We start from the raw sequence: 14,081 nt of genomic DNA, 5'->3' as shown, positions 1-14,081 counted from the left end.
ATTTTGTAGATGACATCGCCGAAGTCGAGGATCGGTAGGATAGTCCGTTTTACTAGGGTAAGTTTGGCGACGTGAGTGAAGGAGACTTTGTTGCGAAATAGAAAGCCGATTCTAGATTTGATTTTGGATTGGAGATGTTTGATATGAGTCTGGAAGGAGAGTTTACAGTCTACCCAGACACCTAGGTACTTGTAGATGTCCACATATTCTAGGTCAGAACCATCCAGGGTGGTGATGCTAGTCGGGCGTGCGGGTGCAGGCAGCGAACGGTTGAAAAGCATGCATTTGGTTTTACTATTGAAGTCCTGTAGATCACTTCATTACTCTCTTTTTGTTTTACTGCACACGCTTCCAACGTACCTAACTTCATTGCTAAAGTACAAAAGAACGAGCTACGAAACCCGCGAGGTTGGTTAACTCTGGAGCTTCCTCTGCTCTCGACCATTTTAGGTAAATCCTCCTTTAGTTTTAGTCCCCCACATTGTTTTAATAACCTGCAAAATTCCTTTCATCTTGATTCCTTGGTGCCGCTACCGCAGTTTAGGACTGGTGTTAAATGAATTCATTGAGGATTTCAGTTGTTTTAATTGATTCTAATGATTTTTTGTTGAAATTGTAGTATTGTAATTGTACCTTGTAGTTTTTTTGTATTCTTTAAAAAAAAATGGAATGTTCATTTTCTTGATTGTGAACATGTTTGTACTCAGGGCACCATTGTGAATTAGACCCTGGTCTCAATTGCGCTGTCACACCTTGACCTTAGAGATCCTTATTATTCTCTATGTTTGGTTAGGTCAGGATGTGACTTGGGTGGGAAATTCTATGTTTTCTGTTTTTTTGTCTTTGGCCGAGTGTGGTTCCCAATCAGAGGCAGCTGTCTATCATTGTCCCTGATTGGGGATCATACTTAGGCAGCCCTTTTTCCCACCATTAGGTTGTGGGATCTTGTTTTCTGTTTAGTTACTGTTGCCTGACAGAACTGTGCGTTTTCGTTTTTGTTATTTTGATTGAGTGTTTTTTTAAATTAAAATCATGAACACTTTCCACGCTGCGCCTTGGTCTACTCTTTCTACCACCAACGAGAGCCGTTACAGAAGATCCCACCAAAAACGAACCAAGCAGCGTGCCCAGGAGGAGTGGACATGGGAGGTAATCCTAGATGGAGAAGGACCCTGGATGCAGGCCGGAGAGTATCGCCGTCCAAGGGAGCAGATGGAGACAGCGAGAGAGGAACGGTGACGATACGAGGAGTTAAGTCAACGACAGAAGCCCGAGAGGCAGCTCCAAATACATGTTTTGGGGGTGGCGAACACGGGGAGATTGGCGGGGTCAGGTTTTAGACCTGAGCCAACTCCCCGTGCTTACTGTGGGGAGCGTGTGACCGGTCAGGCACCATGTTATGCGGAGATGCGCACTGTGTCTCCAGTGCGCATTCACAGCCCGGTGCGCTCTGTGCCAGCTCCCCGCATTTACCGTGCTAAAGTGGGCATCCAGCCAGGACAGATTGTGCCGGCTCAGTGCTCCTGGTCTCCGGTGCCTCTCTTCGGCCCAGGATATCCTGCGCCGGCTCTGCGCACTGTGTCTCCGGTCTGTAGTGATGATCCATGGCCCGGAGCCTCCAGTGATAATCCATGGCACGAAGCCTCCAGTGATGATCCATGGCCCGGAGCCTCCAGTGATGATCCATGGCCCGGAGCCTCCAGTGATGATCCATGGCCCGGAGCCTCCAGTGATGATCCATGGCCCGGAGCCTCCAGTGATAATCCATGGCACGAAGCCTCCAATGATGATCCAGGGCACGAAGCCTCCAGTGATGATCCCTGGCACGGAGCGTGCAGTGACGATCCAGGCAAAAGAGCCTCCAGCGACGTTCCCCAGTCCGGAGCCTCCAGCGATGGTTCCCAGTCCGGAGCCTGCAGCAACGGTCCGCAGTCCGGAGCCTCCAGCGACGGTCCCCAGTCCGGAGCTTACAGGGGGGGTTCCTAGCCTGGAGTCCCCGACGACGATCCCCGCACCAGAGGCGCCACTGAAGTGGGGGAGCCTCAAGCGGAGCGGGGTCTGCATCCCTCACTGGAGCCCCCACCGAGAGTAGATGCCCACCCGGACCCTCCCCTATAAGTTCAGGTTTGCGGCCGGAGCACACCTTTAGGTGGGGAGGGGGGGGGGGGGGTGTACTGTCACGCACTGACCTTAGAGATCCTTATTATTCTCTATGTTTGGTTAGGACAGGGTGTGACTCGGGTTCAAAATTCTATGTATTCTGTTTCTTTGTTTTTGGCCGAGTGTGGTTCGCAATCAGAGGCAGCTGTCTATCGTTGTCTCTGATTGGGGATCATACTGAATCAAACTCAACCTTCATTTACGTTTTGATGCAATAATTTTTTATTTATTTATTTAACCAGGTAAAACCCATATTGAGGTTAAAAACCTCTTTTGCGAGGGTGACTAGGCAAGAAGGCAAAACTGGGAAATAGCAGCTTGTCCATAAAACATTACAGAAAAATACAGAATACATAAGACAGTGTCACAAGTTAAAGATACAATTGAAGATTAGAAACAACTGCAGTTATCACAAACAGTTTTGAGTCTTAAAAACAGGCAAAGACTCTAACTCTCCTAACTTTAAAATCTTCTGAAACATGTTCCAGGATGAAGGGGCATTATGCGAAAAATATTTATTTTCCCGTCTAGCCTTACACGGAACCCAAACCGACTGCGCGCGTGCGCCATCATGCATAAATGTATTTTGTCCCCCTACACCAAACGCGATCACGACACGCAGGTTAAAATATCAAAACAAACTCTGAACCAATTACATTAATTTGGGGACAGGTCGAAAAGCATTAAATATGTATGGCAATTTAGCTAGTTAGCTTGCACGTGCTAGCTAATTTGTCCTGGGATATAAACATTGAGTTGTTATTTTACCTGAAATGCACAAGGTCCTCTACTCCGACAATTAATCCACACATAAAACGGCCATCCGAATCGTTTCTAGTCATCTCTGCTCCTTCCAGGCTTTTTCATCTTTGAACTTATATGGTGATCTAAACTTTCATACTATTACCACGACTACCGGCAAAACAGTTCGTCTTTCAATCACCCACGTGGGTATAACCAATGAGGAGAAGGCACGTGGGCATCTGCTTCTATAAACCAATGAGGAGATGGGTGAGGCAGGACTTTCAGTGCAATCTGCGTCAGAAATAGGAATTACTTCTATTTTAGCTCTTGGGGTCACAGACGCTCGTTGGGGTGCGCCAGCAGTGTGGGTGCAAAAATTGGATAACATGGATTTCTAAATTTATTTTGCGACGCTCACGCAAGCGACGTGTCCGGTCTGGTCAGCATGTTAGGGACAGACGAGGACAGCAGCGACTGTGAACGAAGACTATATTGAGTGACTAAACTGGTCCGTAAAGAACAGAGATACAAAGGGAATTGTCCCATCCATGCTTTGTACACAGAAGTGTACAAAGAAGTGTACCAATGCTTTAGCCTCCTAGTGGAGAGAGAGGTCCTTTGCACCATAGCATACAGATCACAGTGATGGGTAAATGATCTAGCGTTTGTAATGAATCTTAAAGCACCATGATACACTGTGTCCAGAGTTTTCAAGGTACTTCCTGAGGCCTGCATACAAACAATATCACCATAATCTAGCACTGATAAAAAAAATATTTGAACAAGATATTTTCTGACTAACATTGAAAAGCAAGATTTGTTCCTGTAATAGAAACCCAATATCAACTTCAGATTCTTGGTCAAGGTATCAATGTGCCGTTTAAATTTCAACTTTTCATCTAACCAAATCCCAAGATACTTATAGGAGGTGACCCTATCAATTTGCTGGCCTGTTATAGTTCAAATCTGCAAGTTGCTCCGTCTGTTAACTTTCAGAGAAGAGAAAACCATACATTTTGTTTTCCTTTTATTAAGTGCGAGTTTCAATTGGATAAGCTGCCTTTGAATAACATCAAATGCCAACTGTAAGTCCTGAAAAGCCTTCTCAATATTAGACGCGCTAGAATAAATAATTGTGTCATCAGCATACAGATTGAGATTTGCAGAGTCAACAGTCTTCCCTATATAATTTATATACAGTGTGAAAAGGATCGGACCTAAAATTGAGCCCTGGGGATCTCCTTTTGTAAGCCTTCGAAACTCATACCCTACGAAATGTCATACCCTACTGAGCTACTGTCAGAAAGGTATTTTTGGAACCAATCCAATGCACCAACACTTAAACCAACCTTTTTTAGTCTATACAACAGCAGTCTAGACTTTATGACCAAAAATACCCTATTTACACTTTTTGGTATATTTTGACAGTAGAATAAATGTTTCTGACTCAAATCAATGGCACATTTTTTAAATGAGAAGTTGTTTTTTAGGTGTGGTTGCTCTGTGGAAAACTGCTCCAAAAAGATTTCCGTGAAAATGTATCAAATCATATTAAAACTCCAGAGAGTCACACGTAAAAGACAACAACCTAAAACGTAGAAAGTAAGTATTAGGTAAGGCTGGCATGGCTTGGCTAGCAACATCATTGAGCTAATGCAGCTTGAATGAGAAGAGATGTTATCAGCACCACTCTGTCAGTCTAGCTGCATTTAAAAAAAGGAGAAAAGTCTAAATTTGTCCCAACACTTCAGGTTGGATCTGATCTCAGAGCTCAACGACATCCCAAATGGCACCCTATTCCCTAAGACTCTGGTCAAAAGTAGTGCACTACATAGAGAACAGTGTGCCATTTTGGGATGCAGACCCAGTCCCTTAGTGCAGCTGGAGATGTGATGGCTGCAGGCCAAAACAGACAGTGCAGAACACCAAGTCGGTTGTTGGAGAGAACATGAATAGCATTTATTGGTGCCAATAGCTAACAAGTGTGCTTGCTGAAAGCAGGAAAGAGCACTGTAATCCAACATACTAAGTATTAGTGTACTTGCTGAAGGCAAGGTATCTAGCTGGTCAAGGTGGTGGCATAATACAGTGTGCTACTTTGGATCCACAGACTTGCCCAACTTGACCTCTACATACTATAGATCAAGACTAAAGATTGTGACTATAGCTCAAGACCAACTAGATTGTATATCCTGACCAATACTAACTACACATCTAACTTGGCTGTAGATCAAAGATAACTAATAGCTGAAGCAAGCACACATATTTTCTTCAGAAAATGTACCTTTTTCTAGTAGCTTCCTATTATTCGGACTTTTAAGTATTAAATCTGAAAACAAAGCGAGAGAACCTTCACACGTGGTCTCTCATGGCCTCTCTCCCTTTACCTCTCCACTGCCTCGTCTCTTCTCTCATCCCCCTCTCTTCTCTCCCTCTCCCCTCATCCACCTCTCATCTGCAGTCCCCGGCCTCAACACTTCTGTTTTTCCTCTCCTACTGCTCAATTTGCTTGAAGCCAGCCTGCATTTGAAGTAGGATTTTCTCTCACCCACCCCCTCCAAGCAATTTCAACCAAACCCCCAGACTGCCAAAGTAAGATTATGGTTGGCTTTAGCTAAATCACTTTTATCTTTGTGTGTTCAACACAACTTCAATTTCAATCAGCATGTGTGCTCAGGCATTGGAAAATGTCTGCCTGCATATTGGGCAGGCTCAGTGTGGCTCAGTGTGGCGCAGCGCAGTGTGGCGCGGCAGGGTAAGAAGTTGGTGGTGGAGCGGAGATGGGCCTGTGCTCCACATTGGTGAACGTTTGTAATAAGCTTTCCATATGTGTCAAGCAGCCTCACATACAGGCCTGTCCAGTCTTCTCCATGCCACACCACTCTTTATCTTCAGTAAAGCAAAGTGACTCCACAAATAAGTATTTATGAAAATGGCCAGCTAATTCTTAGAACCTGTGTGGTGCCTTGGTGTAGTGCATGCAAGGAGTACTAATCATTAAGGAGAGACACTCAAAAAACCCACCAAGGCTGCATCCCAAATGGCACCCTATTCCTTATAGAGCACACTACTTTTGACCAGGGCTCATATAGGGAATAGGGTGCCATTTGGCACGCAGCCCAAGGCTAAAGGCCGATAATAACTCCAGCCAGGTAGAGTAGCAGAGAGTCGCTGATAGCCTGAGATATGACATTAACTATAAGAATAAACATTTCCCATCAGTGCTAGCATGCCAATTGAGAACTGAATCGTTAAATAGTTTCCCTATATGGCCACATTCAAATCAAATCAAATCAAATCAAATGTATTTATATAGCCCTTCGTACATCAGCTGATATCTCAAAGTGCTGTACAGAAACCCAGCCTAAAACCCCAAACAGCAAGCAATGCAGGTGGAGAAGCACGGTGGCTAGGAAAAACTCCCTAGAAAGGCCAATACCTAGGAAGAAACCTAGAGAGGAACCAGGCTATGTGGGGTGGCCAGTCCTCTTCTGGCTGTGCCGGGTGGAGATTATAACAGAACATGGTCAAGATGTTCAATGTTCATAAATGACCAGCATGGTCGAATAATAATAAGGCAGAACAGTTGAAACTAGAGCAGCAGCACAGTCAGGTGGAAGTTGAAACTGGAGCAGCAGCATGGCCAGGTAGACTGGGGACAGCAAGGAGTCATCATGTCAGGTAGTCCTGGGGCATGGTCCTAGGGCTCAGGTCAGTTGAAACTGGAACAGCAGCATGGCCAGGTGGACTGGGGACAGCAAGGAGTCATCATGTCAGGTAGTCCTGGGGCATGGTCCTAGGGCTCAGGTCCTCCGAGAGAGAGAAAGAAAGAGAGAAGGAGAGAATTAGAGAACGCACACTTAGATTCACACAGGACACCGAATAGGACAGGAGAAGTACTCCAGATATAACAAACTGACCCCAGCCCCCCGACACATAAACTACTGCAGCATAAATACTGGAGGCTGAGACAGGAGGGGTCAGGAGACACTGTGGCCCCATCCGAGGACACCCCCGGACAGGGCCAAACAGGAAGGATATAACCCCACCCACTTTGCCAAAGCACAGCCCCCACACCACTAGAGGGATATCTTCAACCACCAACTTACCATCCTGAGACAAGGCTGAGTATAGCCCACAAAGATCTCCGCCACGGCACAACCCAAGGGGGGGGGGGGGGGGCGCCAACCCAGACAGGATGACCACAACAGTGAATCAACCCACTCAGGTGACGCACCCCCTCCAGGGACGGCATGAGAGAGCCCCAGCAAGCCAGTGACTCAGCCCCTGTAATAGGGTTAGAGGCAGAGAATCCCAGTGGAAAGAGGGGAACCGGCCAGGCAGAAACAGCAAGGGCGGTTCGTTGCTCCAGAGCCTTTCCGTTCACCTTCCCACTCCTGGGCCAGACTACACTCAATCATATGACCCACTGAAGAGATGAGTCTTCAGTAAAGACTTAAAGGTTGAGACCGAGTTTGCGTCTCTGACATGGGTAGGCAGACCGTTCCATAAAAATGGAGCTCTATAGGAGAAAGCCCTGCCTCCAGCTGTTTGCTTAGAAATTCTAGGGACAATTAGGAGGCCTGCGTCTTGTGACCGTAGCGTACGTATAGGTATGTACGGCAGGACCAAATCAGAGAGATAGGTAGGAGCAAGCCCATGTAATGCTTTGTAGGTTAGCAGTAAAACCTTGAAATCAGCCCTTGCTTTGACAGGAAGCCAGTGTAGAGAGGCTAGCACTGGAGTAATATGATCACATTTTTTGGTTCTAGTCAGGATTCTAGCAGCCGTATTTAGCACTAACTGAAGTTTATTTAGTGCTTTATCCGGGTAGCCGGAAAATAGAGCATTGCAGTAGTCTAACCTAGAAGTGACAAAAGCATGGATTAATTTTTCTGCATCATTTTTGGACAGAAAGTTTCTGATTTTTGCAATGTTACGTAGATGGAAAAAAGCTGTCCTCGAAATGGTCTTGATATGTTCTTCAAAAGAGAGATCAGGGTCCAGAGTAACGCCGAGGTCCTTCACAGTTTTATTTGAGACTACTGTACAACCATTAAGATTAATTGTCAGATTCAACAGAAGATCTCTTTGTTTCTTGGGACCTAGAACAAGCATCTCTGTTTTGTCCGAGTTTAATAGTAGAAAGTTTGCAGCCATCCACTTCCTTATGTCTGAAACACATGCTTCTAGCGAGGGCAATTTTGGGGCTTCACCATGTTTCATTGAAATGTACAGCTGTGTGTCATCCGCATAGCAGTGAAAGTTTACATTATGTTTTCGAATAACATCCCCAAGAGGTAAAATATATAGTGAAAACAATAGTGGTCCTAAAACGGAACCTTGAGGAACACCGAAATTTACAGTTGATTTGTCAGAGGACAAACCATTCACAGAGACAAACTGATATCTTTCCGACAGATAAGATCTAAACCAGGCCAGAACATGTCCGTGTAGACCAATTTGGGTTTCCAATCTCTCCAAAAGAATGTGGTGATCGATGGTATCAAAAGCAGCACTAAGGTCTAGGAGCACGAGGACAGATGCAGAGCCTCGGTCCGATGCCATTAAAATGTCATTTACCACCTTCACAAGTGCCGTCTCAGTGCTATGATGGGGTCTAAAACCAGACTGAAGCATTTCGTATACATTGTTTGTCTTCAGGAAGGCAGTGAGTTGCTGCGCAACAGCCTTCTCTAAAATTTTTGAGAGGAATGGAAGATTCGATATAGGCCGATAGTTTTTTATATTTTCTGGGTCAAGGTTTGGCTTTTTCAAGAGAGGCTTTATTACTGCCACTTTTAGTGAGTTTGGTACACATCCAGTGGATAGAGAGCCGTTTATTATGTTCAACATAGGAGGGCCAAGCACAGGAAGCAGCTCTTTCAGTAGTTTAGTTGGAATAGGGTCCAGTATGCAGCTTGAAGGTTTAGAGGCCATGATTATTTTCATCATTGTGTCAAGAGATATAGTACTAAAACACTTGAGCGTCTCTCTTGATCCTAGGTCCTGGCAGAGTTGTGCAGACTCAGGACAACTGAGGTTTGGAGGAATACGCAGGTTTAAAGAGGAGTCCGTAATTTGCTTTCTAATAATCATAATCTTTTCCTCAAAGAAGTTCATGAATTTATCACTGCTAAAGTGAAAGTCATCCTCTCTTGGGGAATGCTGCTTTTTAGTTAGCTTTGCGACAGTATTAAAAAGGAATTTCGGATTGTTCTTATTTTCCTCAATTAAGTTAGAAAAATAGGATGATCGAGCAGCAGTAAGGGCTCTACGGTACTGCACGGTACCGTCCTTCCAAGCTAGTCGGAAGACTTCCAGTTTGGTGTGGCGCCATTTCCGTTCCAATTTTCTGGAAGCTTGCTTCAGAGCTCGGGTATTTTCTGTGTACCAGGGAGCTAGTTTCTTATGAGACATTTTTTTTGTTTTTAGGGGTGCAACTGCATCTAGGGTATTGCGCAAGGTTAGATTGAGATCCTCAGTTAGGTGGTTAACTGATTTTTGTCCTCTGGCGTCCTTGGGTAGGCAGAGGGAGTCTGGAAGGGCATCAAGGAATCTTTGTGTTGTCTGTGAATTTATAGCACGACTTTTGATGTTCCTTGGTTGGGGTCTAAGCAGATTATTTGTTGCAATTGCAAACGTAATAAAATGGTGGTCCGATAGTCCAGGATTATGAGGAAAAACATTAAGATCCACCACATTTATTCCATGGGACAAAACTAGGTCCAGCGTATGACTGTGACAGTGAGTGGGTCCAGAGACATGTTGGACAAAACCCACTGAGTCGATGATGGCTCTGAAAGCCTTTTGGAGTGGGTCTGTGGACTTTTCCATGTGAATATTAAAGTCACCAAAGATTAGAATATTATCTGCTATGACTACAAGGTCCGATAGGAATTCAGGGAACTCAGTGAGAAACGCTGTATATGGCCCAGGAGGCCTGTAAACAGTAGCTATAAAAAGTGATTGAGTAGGCTGCATAGATTTCATGACTAGAAGCTCAAAAGACGAAAATGTCATTTTTTTTTTTGTAAATTGAAATTTGCTATCGTAAATGTTAGCAACACCTCCGCCTTTGCGGGATGCACGGGGGATATGGTCACTAGTGTAGCCAGGAGGTGAGGCCTCATTTAAAACAGTAAATTCATCAGGCTTAAGCCATGTTTCAGTCAGGCCAATCACATCAAGATTATGATCAGTGATTAGTTCATTGACTATAATTGCCTTTGAAGTAAGGGATCTAACATTAAGTAGCCCTATTTTGAGATGTGAGGTATCATGATCTCTTTCAGTAATGACAGGAATGGAGGTGGTCTTTATCCTAGTGAGATTGCTAAGGCGAACACCGCCATGTTTAGTTTTGCCCAACCTAGGTCGAGGCACAGACACGGTCTCAATGGTGATAGCTGAGCTGACTACACTGACTGTGCTAATGGCAGACTCCACTATGCTGGCAGGCTGGCTAACAGCCTGCTGCCTGGCCTGCACCCTATTTCATTGTGGAGCTAGAGGAGTTAGAGCCCTGTCTATGTTGGTAGATAAGATGAGAGCACCCCTCCAGCTAGGATGGAGTCCGTCACTCCTCAGCAGGTCAGGCTTGGTCCTGTTTGTGGGTGAGTCCCAGAAAGAGGGCCAATTATCTACAAATTCTAACTTTTGGGAGGGGCAGAAAACAGTTTTCAACCAGCGATTGAGTTGTGAGACTCTGCTGTAGAGCTCATCACTCCCCCTAACTGGGAGGGGGCCAGAGACAATTACTCGATGCCGACACATCTTTCTAGCTGATATGCACGCAGAAGCTATGTTGCGCTTAGTGATTTCTGACTGTTTCATCCTAACATCGTTGGTGCCGACGTGGATAACAATATCTCTATACTCTCTACACTCGCCAGTTTTAGCTTTAGCCAGCACCATCTTCAGATTAGCCTTAACGTCGGTAGCCCTGCCCCCGGGTAAACAGTGTATGATCGCTGGATGATTCGCTTTAAGTCTAATACTGCGGGTAATGGAGTCGCCAATGACTAGAGTTTTCAATTTGTCAGAGCTAATGGTGGGAAGCTTCGGCGTCTCAGACCCCGTAACGGGAGGAGTAGAGACCAGAGAAGAATCGGCCTCTGACTCCGACCCGCTGCTTAATGGGGCGTTCCTACAGCATTTCCTTCCAGAAACCGTGAGAAAGTTGTCCGGCTGCGGGGACTGTGCCAGGGGATTTACACTACTATCTGTACTTACTGGTGCCACAGACGCTATTTCATCCTTTCCTACACTGAAATTACCCTTGCCTAACGATTGCGTCTGAAGCTGGGCTTGCAGCACAGCTATCCTCGCCGTAAGCCGAGTACAGCGGCTGCAATTAGAAGTCATCATGTTAATGTTACTACTTAGCTTCGGCTGTTGGAGGTCCTGACGAATCGTGTCCAGATAAAGCGTCCGGAGTGAAAAAGTTGAGGAAAAAATAAATATAATAACGGTAAAACCGTAAAGTTGTCAGGTAGCGAAACAGGTTAGCAACAAAACGCACAGCAACTCGAAAACAAGCCTGCAAGTTGTGACCGGAAATGACGTCAGGAAATGGATCAGTCAAAAGTCACTTCAAAAGTGACCAAAACATTCCCTCTATCTGTTCATTATTTGATCTAAACACAATCACTAGCTACAATATGGAGGGAAAAACATCAACATCTGTGTTTGTATAGTCGTTAAGTCACACAGGCTAGAGAGAGTTTACAGTTGGAATAAGATTAAGACAACCTCTGTGGGAAATGACTGTGAATTACTGTGACATGCTGTAATAATCAACTTTGCAAATGGCTTACACCTCTACAGTTCCACACCTCCCACAGACATTGTGAGGGTGAGATATGAATAAGTGAGATATAAATAGCCCACCTTATGTGTGTGTGCGTGTGTGTGTGTGTGTGCCTCCCATAGCTGATAATTTGAATGAAGAAGGAGCCAAGAACATGCCACAGTTGGTCAAGGTTGTTCCCTCGCCGTCTGTGGATGCTTCCAGGGACGAACTGGGACCAGAAATTAGCCTGGGCATTTTTAACACACTGGCACATTTTTTTCTTCAGGCTCCCATTATTAGCCAAAGAAATTATAATTCTTTGCATTGGCCAGTCCGTTTCCAGGTCCCTCCCTCCAGATGGGACAACTGTCTTGATTTGGAATAATTTTTATGATTTGGTGTAGAGGAGGGAAGAGAGAAGTGCTCGGAAAACAGTGTGCTGTCAGGTTCAACTGTAATTAAGACATGCACAGCGCACGGCAGTCTGGGGTTAAGTCTCAAATGGCATCCTATTCCCTATATAGTGCACTACTTTTGACCAGGGCCCTTAGCCAAAAGTAGCGCACTATGTAGGGAATAGGGTATCATTTGGGACTCAGCCTGTGTGTTTTCCATTATTCAGAGAAGCTGTATGTTGACAGAGGCCACCTCTATTAGATTAGCTAGGGAGGGAATTAGCTTTATGGCACCAGCTTTTAGTTTCAGCGAACAGCTCAGAGTTTTACTCTGTAGTAAGCTGATCAAAACGCTCTAGAGTCAGAGGTTAAGGCTACATTTTCCCATCTAGTGTGGAAGTGTAACATATATTTTTGAACAGTACAGCTATGAAATGTACTTTATGCTTTTAGGCCAATTCTGTTATCTTCTTTTTGTTGCGATTAGATCGATGTTGAATAGAAGCCCATTACCTACAATTGCATGGCTTTTCTTTTCTGTCTTAAACAATCACACACAAAAAGAAAGATGTTGATTAAACATACAATTGTAAGGCAAACAGTTTGCTCGACAAAATGTTCACGCACAAACCTTTTGTTGTGAGTTTGCTCAATAAAATTGAAGTTGAATCTTTTTTTTTTCTTTTTTTTTTTACAGTGCAGAGGCCCTTGCAAAGAGACTACTGACTCTTAGTAATTATACCTTAGTAATATATTTTGTGTGGGGACCCATTTTGGTGTTGTTATTGCACAGTAATATACTTTCTGTTTGACATTTTGATGTGGATTATTATAATTTTTCTTCTGCATGAAGGAAAGCTATATGAATCCAATTTGTGGTAGGAAGTAGGTATATGGCTTTTTATAAATATCTGATACCTCCCCTGTCTTTGATGAAACTTACACGCAGCACCCATCTAATATGTAGTAGAGGTGTGAGGTAATAATGGTATTCTATATATTTAGTTTCTTCTTCGTACACAGTAGATAGATCAGAATTTCTCACGCTTTATATGAGGGTTGGTTGGAGGAGGGTGATTACTTGATACACAAGCGGTAACACCAGTATTTGTAAAGAGATTACATTGACAATTAGCGCTTTGTGGAGAAGTAAAATTATAATCTTGGTGGAATTAAAACGACAATTCATTCTTGTTGCTAATTAACCTTGCCGAACCACTGAGCCACTCAGTCCTCACTGTAAATTACAGAGGGAAATATTATTTCAACCCAAACGTGACCAGGGCTAATGTGAGAGGAAAGGGCTTTTAATGGCCACTAACAGTGATGTATGCTGCTCAAATCTCTTTCTAGTGAGAGCTTCATAGTTCACTGCTGTTGTGCTTTTTCTAATTGAATGGGTGGCATTTAAAGAATATTATATCATTGTTATTACCTCAAATAATAGACCAATGAACATAATAGACCTTAATCTTTATGGTGGATTTTATGTTGAGTGGAACTAGGATAGGCTTTTGGTCTTGCACTATGCACCGCATAAGGCCTATTGTAACTTGAGGCCTGGCTGTAAATTGGTCTGGATAACAGCGTCTGCTAAATTACCTAAATGTTATGTAAAAAATGTAATTTGCAGACAGTTTGAATATGAATAATGTAGATTAGTCAAGCTGGACAATAAGTTTGACAGTCTCTCTAGAAAGGAAAATATGCCTTTTAAAAGGTTTTCTGAACTATTAAAGAACACACGTTCTTTGAAAAGTTTTCCAACAGATGAACAGTTTATGACTGAGGCCTAGCCTAACTTTTGGTTCTAATCACCTGAACTGAATAGACGGGGACATCTCTTGTTATCCCAGATCTATCCCTGAAGTGGAATGGAAGTGGTGCCCACCATATGTCTGTTCAAACAGTACTCTTCACCCCAAGTGTTTCATATAACCAGCTACACACTCAGCTCCTCAGGTACTCTACCATGAACAGCTCCTTAA

The sequence above is a fragment of the Oncorhynchus kisutch genome, linkage group LG4 (assembly GCF_002021735.2).
Source record: "Oncorhynchus kisutch isolate 150728-3 linkage group LG4, Okis_V2, whole genome shotgun sequence".
In the NCBI taxonomy this organism is placed as follows: domain Eukaryota; kingdom Metazoa; phylum Chordata; class Actinopteri; order Salmoniformes; family Salmonidae; genus Oncorhynchus; species Oncorhynchus kisutch.
Note: the sequence above shows the minus strand (reverse complement) of the source record.